Raw genomic sequence first — 12792 nt, 5'->3', positions numbered from 1 at the left:
GAAGGTGTTTCCCAGATGCTTTTCATGGACTTTGTGGTGTTCATTTGTATAGAAATCTAAAATCAAGGTCTGCTGGTATAAAAAAGCAAAAATGGACATACTGGAAGGCTGTAAAAGCTTATCGGGAAGTGGATTTCAATAAGCATATAAACTGTTTAAGACGTGTTTTTCCTCAGTGTGCTCAAACACTAGAAGATGTCGGGTTTGAAAGATGGTCAAGAGTACATCAACTTGGAGCAAGATATGGTTTCATGACGTAATAGTGCAGAATCAATCAACGCTCTAAGTCGTCATTCCCAGAAATTACCCATTACTATGTTAATGAAGTTTTTCGAGCCTCTATTCAACAGTGGTACTACAAGAAAAGAAACCATGCATGTATTATTTCTTTGAATTCGTAACTTATCATATATTTTACTAAGTATTATTTATTTAAATTTACAGGAACATTGGAACATCGTGTTACACCATGGACTGAAAAAAAGATAACGAAACGTGTTGTGAAGTCAACGTCATGGAGAGTTGAACCATGTTCAAACACTTTGTTTGAAGTACTGGATAATAACTTAAATGGGCTTGTCGATCTAAATGCAAGGACGTGTAGTTGTATGAAATGGCAAACATCTGGTTATCCGTGTGGCCATGTTATAAAAGTTGCTCTTCATCTAAACCAAGATGATTCAAGCACATACTCTATGGATTGCTACACTACAGAAGTATATCAACAGACTTATGCCGAGATTGTCTACCCTATTCCACATCCTTCTGAGTGGGACATACCAGATGACTTACAAACAGTTTTGCCACCAGCCATGGACAGAAGGCTACCTGGCCGACCAAAAAGTCACGAACGTATACCGTCTAAGGGTGAAGAAAAGAAGAGATCGACATGTAGTCGGTGCAAGGAAAGTGGTCATACAAGGTTGACATGTGGATCACCAGTGCCATCACAATCATCTTTTCCTCTACCAAAATATGGATCATCATCAAAATCCAAAGCTCATATGGTGTCAAGAAAAAGGCAATCAAAATCGCAATCATCTTTAAAATCCCAATCACAACTGGCTTCACCTTTTGGGACTGTTAACTTAGGTGATTTTTAAATGCAAACGTTGTATTATGTAGATTTTATGTGTGAACTTTTAACATTTTCAGTTAGGCATGTATTAGTAACTTGAGTTTGAAAATTGCTATGATCTGTTCAGTTGTTATCACTTATTAGGCAATCATTTGACTATCGGAACACGAAAATGACGTTCGCAATCATCTTAATGTCTATCGCAACGCGGAAATTACTATCGCAATGCGAAATGAAAATCGCAACGAGATAATCGCAATACGAAATGAAAATCGCAACGAGAGAATCGCAATGCGAAATGAAAATCGCAACGAGGGAATCGCAAAGCGAAATGAAAATCGCAACGCGAATTTAGTTTCGCGTTGCGATTTTGTCGTTGCGGTTTTTATTTCGCATTGCGATTCTCTAGTTGCGATTTTCATTTCGCATTGCGATTATCTCGTTGCGATTTTCATTTCGTATTGTGATAGTAATTTTTGCCTTCAACATAATGCAGATTGAAATCAACAAAATCAACCATTACATTTCAATCAATTAAACAAGCACAAATAAGAATTATGTTAACATCAATTAAAAAAATCAACTTTTACAAATCACATTTTACAAATCAATTAAACAATCAAAAAATAAGCAATAATTCTTATTTCCTCATCTACTATTGAATCAACTTTTGCAGCCATACATCATTTTCACGCAGCTCACTTCTGAGATTAACCTGCATAAACCAAACATTTGCTCAAACAACACTTTCTACACATCTAAAACCTACAAACATCAAATTATTGAATTCTAGGTACTTAACCAAACATTTTCAAACCACAAGCCTATAACATACCAATTATTTATGGACATTTTTATAACGCAGATGCAGGTAGGCAGCGTCTCGTATATATCGATCTAGCCATATAATGCCAAAACCACAAGCCTACTGCAGCTCTATCTCTATCGGTGGGAGGTAGATACTTTATACTTCCTGTGATCAAACGGTCCAACGCCAAGCATACGAGAGGACCACAATCCCCTCTGGGTCCTTTCGTTTGTTGTGGTGCGGTCTCGTCTCTACTAACTGTAATATTGAGCTTCTTTGGCTCTTGTTTCCAGAACGAGTCCAATAATTTATCGCATCCAAGAATTTAGCCAAATGAGAGCTCCATCCTTAATAATATCTCTTAAATCAGCCAATGATATGTAATTTATCATGCTGTATATTATTGCCTTAAGGGATGGGATCTGAAGCTCGACGAGAAGCCAATGTTTACATTCCAAAACAGGGATAAACACCTGCAATCATAAGTAATAATTCATTCATTTGCGCACTTATTTATGAATACCTTTAAACTCAATCTAAAATAAACACTAACCATATCGACCTCCCACCATGCAGGATAAAGTTTAGCTTGTCCATTGCCCAACTCAAATGATTCATCTCGTTGATTCTTCAAGTGAACGACGTTAAAGGACGTCGGCATAATTGTATATCGTGTATTTCTTTTATTTTCCTTAAGTTTCCTAATTTTAGAAGACGTGACACCCACGCATCGATATGCTGTTTTAAAAAAAGACATATATTAGTAACTTACATAAATTAAAAAATAATAATCAAATTAAAATATAAGAAAAATATAAGACTTACCCCTCCATCGAAATAGCCATTGTCTTCGACCCTAATAAATACGCCCCACCAAGACCGATCAAGCAACAAAATATATCATCGTTGAGCTTGCATATGTCAGTGAAACACCCCTGGCTCCGCTCATGTAGATAAAAATCAACTACGGTCTTAGCCCAAAGGGTGTTATCCAGAATTGTGTCCGGTAGTTGTTTCCTCTCCACTTCAGATACCGGTATGGTACTGGCCGGTAACTCATACGAGAGCCAACTTGAATCCATCATGTCCGGCACGTCAGAGGGTTTCTCAAGAATCCTACATATGACGCCATGTGAATCGGGCTCTTGAATGGTGGGAGGGACCTCTTCAACGATGACAGTGGCCTCTTGAACGGTGGGAGGGGACTCTCGAGGAATGATAGGGGCCTCTTTAACGATAGGAGTGGACTCTTGAGGGATGACAGGCGAGTCGGGCTTCTTCTTGCGGCGTCTTCACACTATTGGGGTGTACGGAGACTTAATAGCACGTGCACGCCGTCTGATGCGTGAACTATGTCGTGCAAGAAAAACCCGACGTAAAACATCCACCTTATCGGTCCGCTAAATAATTAAATACAAATATCAGTAAATAAACAGACATGATATTTAAACAGTGAAAACAAAGACAAATATTTCAAACTTTCAACCAAAAGACAAAACAAAGACAAATACTAACTTCACAGTGTTAAAGAATACACAGTTTAGCAAATTGGCAGCAACCGAATAAATTTACTTCAACCAAAAGACAAAACAAAAAGACAAATACTAACTTCACATTGTTAATAAATAGTTTAGCAGTATTGGCAGCAACCGATAAATTACTAAGCAATCTAAGTGAAATGGTTAATTTAAGTGAAATTACGAGTAAATTTATCATCAAGTTAAATATGGAAAATCTTAAACTTACCTCGTTGCGTAGAGTATGAACCTCATTCTGCAACGATACTACCATCTCACGTAGAGCGGCAACCTCACCACGTAAAGTAGACACCTCCACACGCCATGCACCATCGTTATCGCATAGAGTACCGATCTCCTCACGCAAGGCATTGACCTCATCACGTAACTCCCTTGACTCATCCCGTGGAGGTGGAGGTGGAGAACAGGGAGATAGAAGTCGTGGCATCTTTGCCGGTCGCCTATCATGAGGTGATGGTGGAGAAGAGGCTCGATGATGTGACGGGATAGGTGATGGCTCTCGTTGTAGAGGTGTATAGTCGGGTCGATCAGGTGATGGCTCTCGAAGTGGAGGAAGTGGAGGCTGCTCATCATTCGTGCCATCAAGAAAACGCTGACTAGCTTGCCACCAATCAGTGGCAAGCTCAGCCTCCGTGGGTGTCAGTCTCATTAATGGAATGTTGGCCTCCTAAAAATATAAAAACTCAAACAAAGTTAAATGTCTACTATTAATAACTTGTTTATATATGATAGTATTTGTGTTAACTTACATTATTTATTGTCGCATATGGTATTAAGTCTTCCCAATCCAACAGACGTTTCCTCTTCCAGAAAATAGCCCTAGGAATATCATTTGAGGTTTTTAATGCATATGTCCGCATGCTGGGGAAAGCCTCGAATATCCAAATCTACAAACAATATAATAACAAACATTAGTAATTGTTAAATAATTAATTATAATTTTGAAAACATTATATAGAAATGCTTACCTTAAAGGCTCAAACAAAGCCTGACAAAGTGTATTTCGACCTATCGCCCCGCAAACTTTTGCAGTCATCAAAGGCAGACGACAACTTAGTCCAGGTAGCTTTCCATATATACGAACCCCACGGAAATAGATTCCATGCATTTAGGTCCTCTACCAAATATTAGCTCCTGAGGAATAGGTTGTCTGGCCTCTCTGCCTAAAAAGCCGGCATACAAAAGTAGTAGAAGGCATACTCGGACAACATCGACGTCATTCATCCGAGTAAAACCATCTTTCTTATTAAACAATTTCTTCATGTCGTCGACGTGTAAGTTCGGCTTCTCTATTGACTCATCAGGAAAAACCCTGGATAACCATGATGGGCGGGTGATATGACGAGTGTATCGGCCTACATCATCGTGTCTGAATCGTAGACCAGTGATTAAGCAGAACTCCTTCCGCCCAAAACAAGTATACGCCGGTGGAAAATGAAACCATATCTCTTCCTCACCACGTTGTATACTGTCGGGTAGATCGCTAGTCATGGTCTGAAGCCACAAATGGGTCAAATTAGCATCTCCACCCGGATGTTGTACTCTCAGCCATGGCCCGAAGCAGGTTTCCTCAAACAATTTTCTTTGTGCAGGTGAAAGCTTCGAAGCGATTGTAGTGGCTAGGCTAACTTTATTCCTTAATGTCAATGAAGCCGAAAAAATTTTCTACAAAAACAATAAACATACCAAGTTAGATATACCAAAAACTACACTGTGAAGATATACCAAAAACAATAAACATAAATAGTAGTTTATTCTTGAAACTAAAATTTACAACACTGTTTTGTCTTTTGGTTGAAATGAAAATCGCAACGAGATAATGAAAATCGCAACGCGGAAATGACTATCGCAACGAGAGAATCGCAACGCGAAATGACTATCGCAACGAGAGAATCGCAACGCGAAATGACTATCGCAACGAGAGAATCGCAACGCGAAATGAAAATCGCAATGCGATTTTGGTTTCGCGTTGCGATTATCTCGTTGCGATTTTCATTTCGCGTTGTGATTCTCTCGTTGCGATTTTCATTCTCGAAACTATTCTTCTTATGCATTACTTCAACCAAAAGACAAAACAAAGACAAATACTAACTTCACAGGCTAAACAGTTTAGCAGTATTGGCAGCAATCGAATGAATTTAATAAGAAATCTAAGTGAAATAGTTAATCTATTATTGAAATTACCAGTAAACTTATCATCAATTTCAATATGAAAAACCTAAAATAATGCAAAAATTTCAAAATAAAAATAATTATAAAAACTAACCCTCGGAGGTTGATTTTCCATTTCTGAATGATTGTGAGGGATTTCTGACCGTGAATGGTTGTGAGGGATTTCGCCGGCGATGGGGACGGAAATCTTCGGAGATGGGGACGTATTTCGCCGTAGAGAGTGAGAGATGGAGATGGGACTGAGTGTTGTGATTTTAGGTTTGAGGTTATGAGTTGCGATTACTGTGGACGGTTCAGTTTCCGATATATTAAGAAAAAATTCGTGTTTGGAATTTGAAAAAAGAAATACGCGTTAATACGAATGGCGCTATGTAAATCGCATTGCGATAGTAAGATTCGCATTGCGATTTACGTATTCGCATTGCGATTTTCCTAATTCGCATTGCGATTTACTTAATCGCGTTGCGATTTACGTATTCGCATTGCGAATTATGAAAATCGCAACGCGAATACGTAAATTGCAATGCGAATTAGGAAAATTGCATTGCGCTAGTAAGTATCGCATTGCGATTTTCTAAATTCGCATTGCGATTTACTTATTCGCATTGCGAATTGGGAAAATCGCAACGCGAAATTGGAAAATCGCATTGCGATAGTCATAATCGCGTTGCGAATCTGGAAACTGATTTGCGATAATGGAGATCGTGTTGCGAATTAGCGATCGCATTGCGATTTTGTTGGTCATTTTGGCAAATCCAAAAAAAAATTGGTTAAAATCGTATATTATATGAGATTTTTTGTCACTGAGGTTATTTTCTCTTCCAATTATTATATATTATATTATATACCTGGATGAGATAAATTAACCACCAAAGAACGAAGAAGCAGAGCAAGACGATGAATGGGGTAGCGTAAACCCACTTGTGTGACAATGGAAGCATTCAAAAGAAAAGTAATTTAATTTAGAATTATATTTCAACTAATTTTTAAGAAGTAAAAACTTTCTATCACACTAAACTTATTTACGAGAATGTTTTTTTTTAAGTTTCGAGATAGACTACAATTGATTAAAAAATTATAAATAAATATTATATTATAATCACCATGAACCATTTAAGAAAAACTTATATAATACTATTTTTAATACTATATGCATAAAAACACGAGATTGAATACATCTAAACATTTGAAAAAAAATTATACAGATATACACCACTAATTTTATTAAAAAAAAAGAGATAATATCTAATATTATAATGAATATATAATTTAAACATATTTTATATATATTGACACAAGAAACTAGTCATTTGAGATTATATAAAAAAATTTCAACAAAAGATAGAAACAAACAAATTTAACTACATCAATAAACAAACAATAACAAAGGGTCAAATTATTAAAAAACCACCAACAATTATAAATTAAAGTTAAATGTCATAAGAAAATTATCTTCGAATACAAATTTGAAACTAAGCTGAACCCAGTTTAGAGCAGTATGAATATCATATATCTCTGAATTTGAGATGGGTTATCCTTTAGCCCATTTGTGAGCAATAATTGGGTCCGCGTTGGATTGTCGACGGGCTTTAGAATTCCTCACCGGCAACGCCTTTTTCAACTGCGTGGAACCATGTAGTGGACTCTTCTGGATTATATATATACATTTCCAGGCAAAATTAGCCTTCTTTATTAGCTTGGAAATGGCAATGGCGAGATCAATAGCGCTAAAAGCAGTGAGTACCGGTCTATGGAGTCTAAACCGGAGTTGCTCCGGGAGTTTTCCCAAGGCCCAAACGGTGAGGGCATTGTCGACCATCATGTCTCCGCCTTCCAAAGCAATCGCCTACGAGCACCACGGCCCACCGGACTCCGTCACCAGGTTCCCAATATACAAATTTAGTCATTATTCACACCCTTTTTTATTGCTTATTGTTTTATTTGTACAGAATGATAGAGCTATCCCCAGTAGAAGTGAAGGAGAATCAAGTTTGCGTTAAAATGTTGGCTGCTCCCATTAATCCCTCTGATATTAACCGTATTGAAGGTTTGTGCTATCTTTTTCAACTTGTTTTTTTTTTACTTAATTTAATTAAGAAGTATTGATTTTTGATTACTTGAATTGGGTAGTTTTAAATGATAATAACGAGGATAAATCTCAAATTTAAACTACTTTGAGTTAATGTGATACATGAACTTTAATTTGGTATACAGTAGAAACTCTTTAAATTAATACTCAGTAAATTAATAAACTCTCTAAAATAATAAATTTGTCCGGTATCGACTTGGGCCAATGTAAAATATTAAAAAACTCGATAAATAATAAGATAATAATTTTTCGTGAGATCCCTTTATAATTTTCGGTCCCAAAAAAATTATAAATTAATAATTCATAGAAACTGAAAAAAATATTACACTCTATTGAAATATGATTCAATAGTTGTGTTTTCCTTTAAAGTTCAAGTCTATTTGGAGCTCATTATTAATTTAACTCATCTCTTGCAACGTAATTCTAAAAGGCATAGACTAATTTATCTTTTTGTTTGGTATGTACAGTATAATTACTTAAAAACTCTTTAATTTAAATTAATAATTATTAATTTATCGATAATTAATAACTCTCTAAATTAATAAATTTCTCCGGTCTTGACATTATTAATTTATAGAGTTTTAACTGTACTTATACGCATGAAATTTTGGTCTTGTTTTAGTTGTATTGTAAAACTTTGCTTTTGCTTTTGATATGGTTGTACTATAATTATACGCATGAAATTTGCACAACTTTGAGTTAATGTAATACATGAACTTTTATATGGTATAATTATACGTGTGAAATTTTGATTTTGGTTTAGTTGTACTCTAAAACTTTGTTTTTGATTCAGTTATACACATTTAAAAATAAATAGATACATCTATGTGAAGGTAAAATGGTTGATAATGGTTTTATTCATTTGTAAAAATTGATTCAAATCAACATTTCATTTTCGCAATTGCACAAAATCAAAGTTCATATTTTTTTTTTAGTTTTATCCCTATTATTAATGATGAACGTCTGTAAATAAAAGAAGTGATTTTTTGGTGTATAGGAGTATACCCTGTGAGGCCACAAGTGCCTGCTGTTGGAGGCTATGAAGGTGTTGGAGAAGTATATTCTGTTGGTTCTGCAGTTAAGGGTCTCTCCCCGGGTGATTTGGTCATTCCATTTCCACCCTCCTCTGGTTTGTTCTTTGCATCTTCTGCAACGCCATTGTTATTTTTTCTCCGAGTGCTTTGTGTTTAGTAATTGGTAACCCAACATGTTTTTCTGGTCATGCATCTTCAATTTTAGGTGCTGAAGTTTATATTCAAGCACTTTTAAGTTAGAATGTGAAACAAACTTCTGTTAAAAGAAGTTTGGGTGGGAAGCTTAGAATGGCTAGTGTTATTGCGGTTAGTGTAGGAGATTTAACACCCGGGATATGGTTGAATCTTTTGTATTAAAAAAGAATTAGGAAATTCATTTTTCTACTCATGAATAGTTGAAACTTGCAAGCTGTTGGATTTTCAGTTTTCTTATTTTTATTTGTTGAAGTTTCTTTCATTTTTCTCATTTATATGCTAAATAATGGAAAGATGAGTTCTTAGGCTGATCTTTCATTCTTTTTGAATGCTAAGGTCAATTGAAAATTATAGTCAGGAACATGGCAAACTTATGTCGTCAAAGACCATGATACGTGGCACAAAATCAGTTAAGATTCACCAATTGAGTATGCTGCAACCATTACTGTTAATCCTTTGACTGCTTTAAGGATGCTTGAAGATTTCACAACTTTAAGTGCAGGTACAACTGTCGATGTAGTAATTAACAACGTTCAAGCCTCTATCACATTCTCTTCTTGATTATTCTTGTACGGGTAGGGGATTCCATCGTTCAAAATGGAGCCACCAGCATTGTTGGGCAATGTGTAATCCAGCTTGCAAGATATCGTAGCATCCATAGCATCAACATTATCCAGGACAGGTGCTGTACTTAGCTTCTTGTAGGTATCGGAGCACCTTTTTCCAATTCACATGCTCTCTTTTTTAACGTAGATTGGTTTCATCAGTTAGGGATATTTTGTTTATTGGAAAGATACTGTCATCAACTGCAAACATGTTTGAGTTAAACTATTTACTTGATTTTATTTTCTTATTAGTTAGGGTTTTTATATTCGAAGTGTGCATTTTTTTTCAGTGCATCTTTATTTACCATCCTCTGCTTGCTTTAGGGCTGAATCGGATGAAGTAAAAGAAAAATTAAAAACTCTTGGTGCTGATGAAGTATTTACTGAGAGCCAACTAGAATTGAAGAATGTTAAGAGCCTTCTGGTATTATCTATCATTAATGGAACATAGTTTAGTTCATTGTGGGGAGATCTTTGATCTTCATCTTATGTAGTTCATGTTATTAAAGTTGCTAGATATTGATTTTTTGTTTGTTCAACCATCTTTCCCATTTGATTTGTTATTGTCATGGTAGTCAAATATACCCGAACCTGCTCTGGGATTGAACTGTGTCGGTGGAAATGCTGCTTCCTTGGTTCTCAAGTTCCTAAGGTCGGACAACCACCCCTTGTAAAGCATTGAGGACCTTGGACGTTTTTCTTGTTATAAGAATCTAACTTCCATTGGAATGCAAATTTTCAGGCAGGAAGGAACTATGGTAACATATGGTGGAATGTCCAAAAAGCCTATCACCGTACCAACTTCGCCCTTCATTTTCAAGGTAATGAAGGATTAGCCTTTTTCTCTTTATCGTTGCTCGGCAATGTGCCACTGTTAGTTATATCAGTCCAGGTACTGCTCATTTTCACAAGAAATAAAAAAGTGGTAGCCTCCGAATTATGAAATAACACATGCTCTCCTATCCGTTTGCAGGACCTTTCCTTGAGAGGATTCTGGCTACAGAAATGGTTAAGTGCCGATAAAGCGAAAGAGTGCAGAGATATGCTCGATTACCTTCTACGCCTGGCACAAGAGGGGAAGTTGAAATACGAGTATGTTCGATCTTCTTATACTCATCTTGCTTTCCGTTATGTTATTCGATTCTCCGGTATGTAAAACCGATTTGTGCTCTTTTTTTCATAGGATGGAGTTGGTTCCATTTGACAATTTTGGAACTGCATTGGACAAGGCACTAGGGAAACATGGGAGTCAACCAAAACAAGTGATCAAATTCTAAATCTTTGCATCTTTCTTCTTCAATTTTGGAAGGTGTTACTGTAATGTATTTATTTAAAATGGCTTCCCGTTTACCATTAGTGAGAATCTGAATAAGTGAAAGTTGCTTCATGTTCAGTTTAATATTGCGAGGTTTAGGCTTATTTAAGCATTTGTTAATAGGGTAAATTACACCAATGGTCAATAATGTTTAAGTTTTCGTTTTTCTCATTGAAGTTTCAAAAATAACAAATTAATCACTAACGTTATCAATTTATAACAAATTAGTCATTCGCTGTCATTATTTTGCCACTGCATTAACGGAATGTAGATGTGGCACGTCAAACTAATTGACTTAGCACGTTTGATAATGCGTGACACCCTTCAAGTTGTTCATATCTGAAGAAAAGGAAATCTACCGACTGGAGATTACAACATAAAATCTCTGTTGGTGCTAGCTGCAAAACTATTAAGAAAAACAAAAAGTATTTTTGGCTTGTTCATATCTCAATAAAACGTGTTATGTTATCACTGGAAAATATATTTCACAAGTCAGAGAGCAAAAAATCTTTTTATAACAATGAAACATTTGTTTGTTGATTCTCATTTTAAGTACAATTAGAACGAGTCACTATGAATAATCAGAGACTTCATTAAAACACCATATCTGATTTTAAATAAGAACAATGAAAGTCTTGTCATTATATGATTTGATAACCTCACTTCCATGTTCTAACATAATCAAAGACAGAGAGCTTTCCTAGAGAAAAACAATCAATTGGTTATAATTCATCAACTATTAAGTTTTAGGGTTTAGGGTTTAGGATTTTCCTTCCAAATACACCAAAACAGACATAGATAGAAGCTCATAAGATTAAAAGAATAATTAAATAAAACCCGAACTTGGAATATTGGAGATCAATAAAAATATTGACATATCTTCTCAAGAATCACAACACTTGTCTTCGGAAAAGTCACTTCGCCATCTCCGCCTCCGCAAAACCTCCTTCACATCATCGCCCAAAACAGAAAAAAAAAATAGTTCAAAATTAGACTTTTCCAATCAAAAAAACAAGCAAGAACTTAGAAAACCTATTTGGCCAACAAGATCAAATAACATATGATAGATTTGCAGATTTGCCTCAGAAATTTCAGTTATAATCTCCATTTGATAGATTTGCAGACGAACAACTTGAATGCAAAGAAGAAGAAGAGTCAAACGATCGGTCAAAGGGTATCATGCATGGTCAAACATGCTAAGTCAGCTGGTTTAACACATCACATCATCATTTCGTTACTGCAGTAACACTACCGATTTGTTATAAATCGATAATGTTAGTGATTAATTTGTTACTTATAAATATTCAGTGGAGAAAATGAAAACTTACTCAAATATTAGTGACAATTTTGTGTAGTTTATCGTTGTTAATATTATTTAGGTTTGCATTTTATATTATTTGATTGGATTGTAACCGTTGATGGAATTGCATTTTAAAAATTTAGATTTTTATATTTTTAAAATTTGAAATATTTAAATGAAAATATTGATAAATATTAAAAAATAACTATAATTGAGAAATTAAATATAATATTAACCATTCAATTCAAATGTCAAGTCATCCTTCTATTTGTTTAGTTTTTTTAAGGTTGGATTTAATATCATCTTAATTGATTAAGATAGTGTTTTTTGTTATCTTGTCGATTTTTGGTGCTTTGGACTATCATATTGGATTTGAATATGCAAATTATATTTGGAGATAGTTTTCTCACGACACTCGACTCTGATTTACGATTTTCGAAAATCTTTCAATAGGTTAACCTCATGTTGTGATTCACTTTGCCGATGCAATCGGATATATTTGTATCTATATTTTGTTCGAATTTTTATGTGTTTTTAACATTTTTTTTTTGTATGATCTCAAACAGTTAGATTTTTATGTCAATGATTATATGAAATGTCCTAATTATATGTTTAGTTTACGCTTATAACCATAAATATCCATTGTAATTTTTTATAT

The 12792-nt window shown here is 35.1% G+C and overlaps 1 pseudogene; it reads left to right on the top strand.

The window, feature by feature from the left end:
* Positions 1–7072: 7072 nt before the first annotated feature.
* On the top strand, positions 7073–10891 carry LOC120174932 (annotated as a pseudogene).
* The last annotated feature ends 1901 nt before the right edge of the window (positions 10892–12792 follow it).

The sequence above is a fragment of the Hibiscus syriacus genome, unplaced genomic scaffold (assembly GCF_006381635.1).
Source record: "Hibiscus syriacus cultivar Baekdansim isolate YM2019G1 unplaced genomic scaffold, ASM638163v2 tig00112131_pilon, whole genome shotgun sequence".
Taxonomy (NCBI): domain Eukaryota; kingdom Viridiplantae; phylum Streptophyta; class Magnoliopsida; order Malvales; family Malvaceae; genus Hibiscus; species Hibiscus syriacus.
This window is presented reverse-complemented; position numbering and strand designations above follow the sequence as displayed.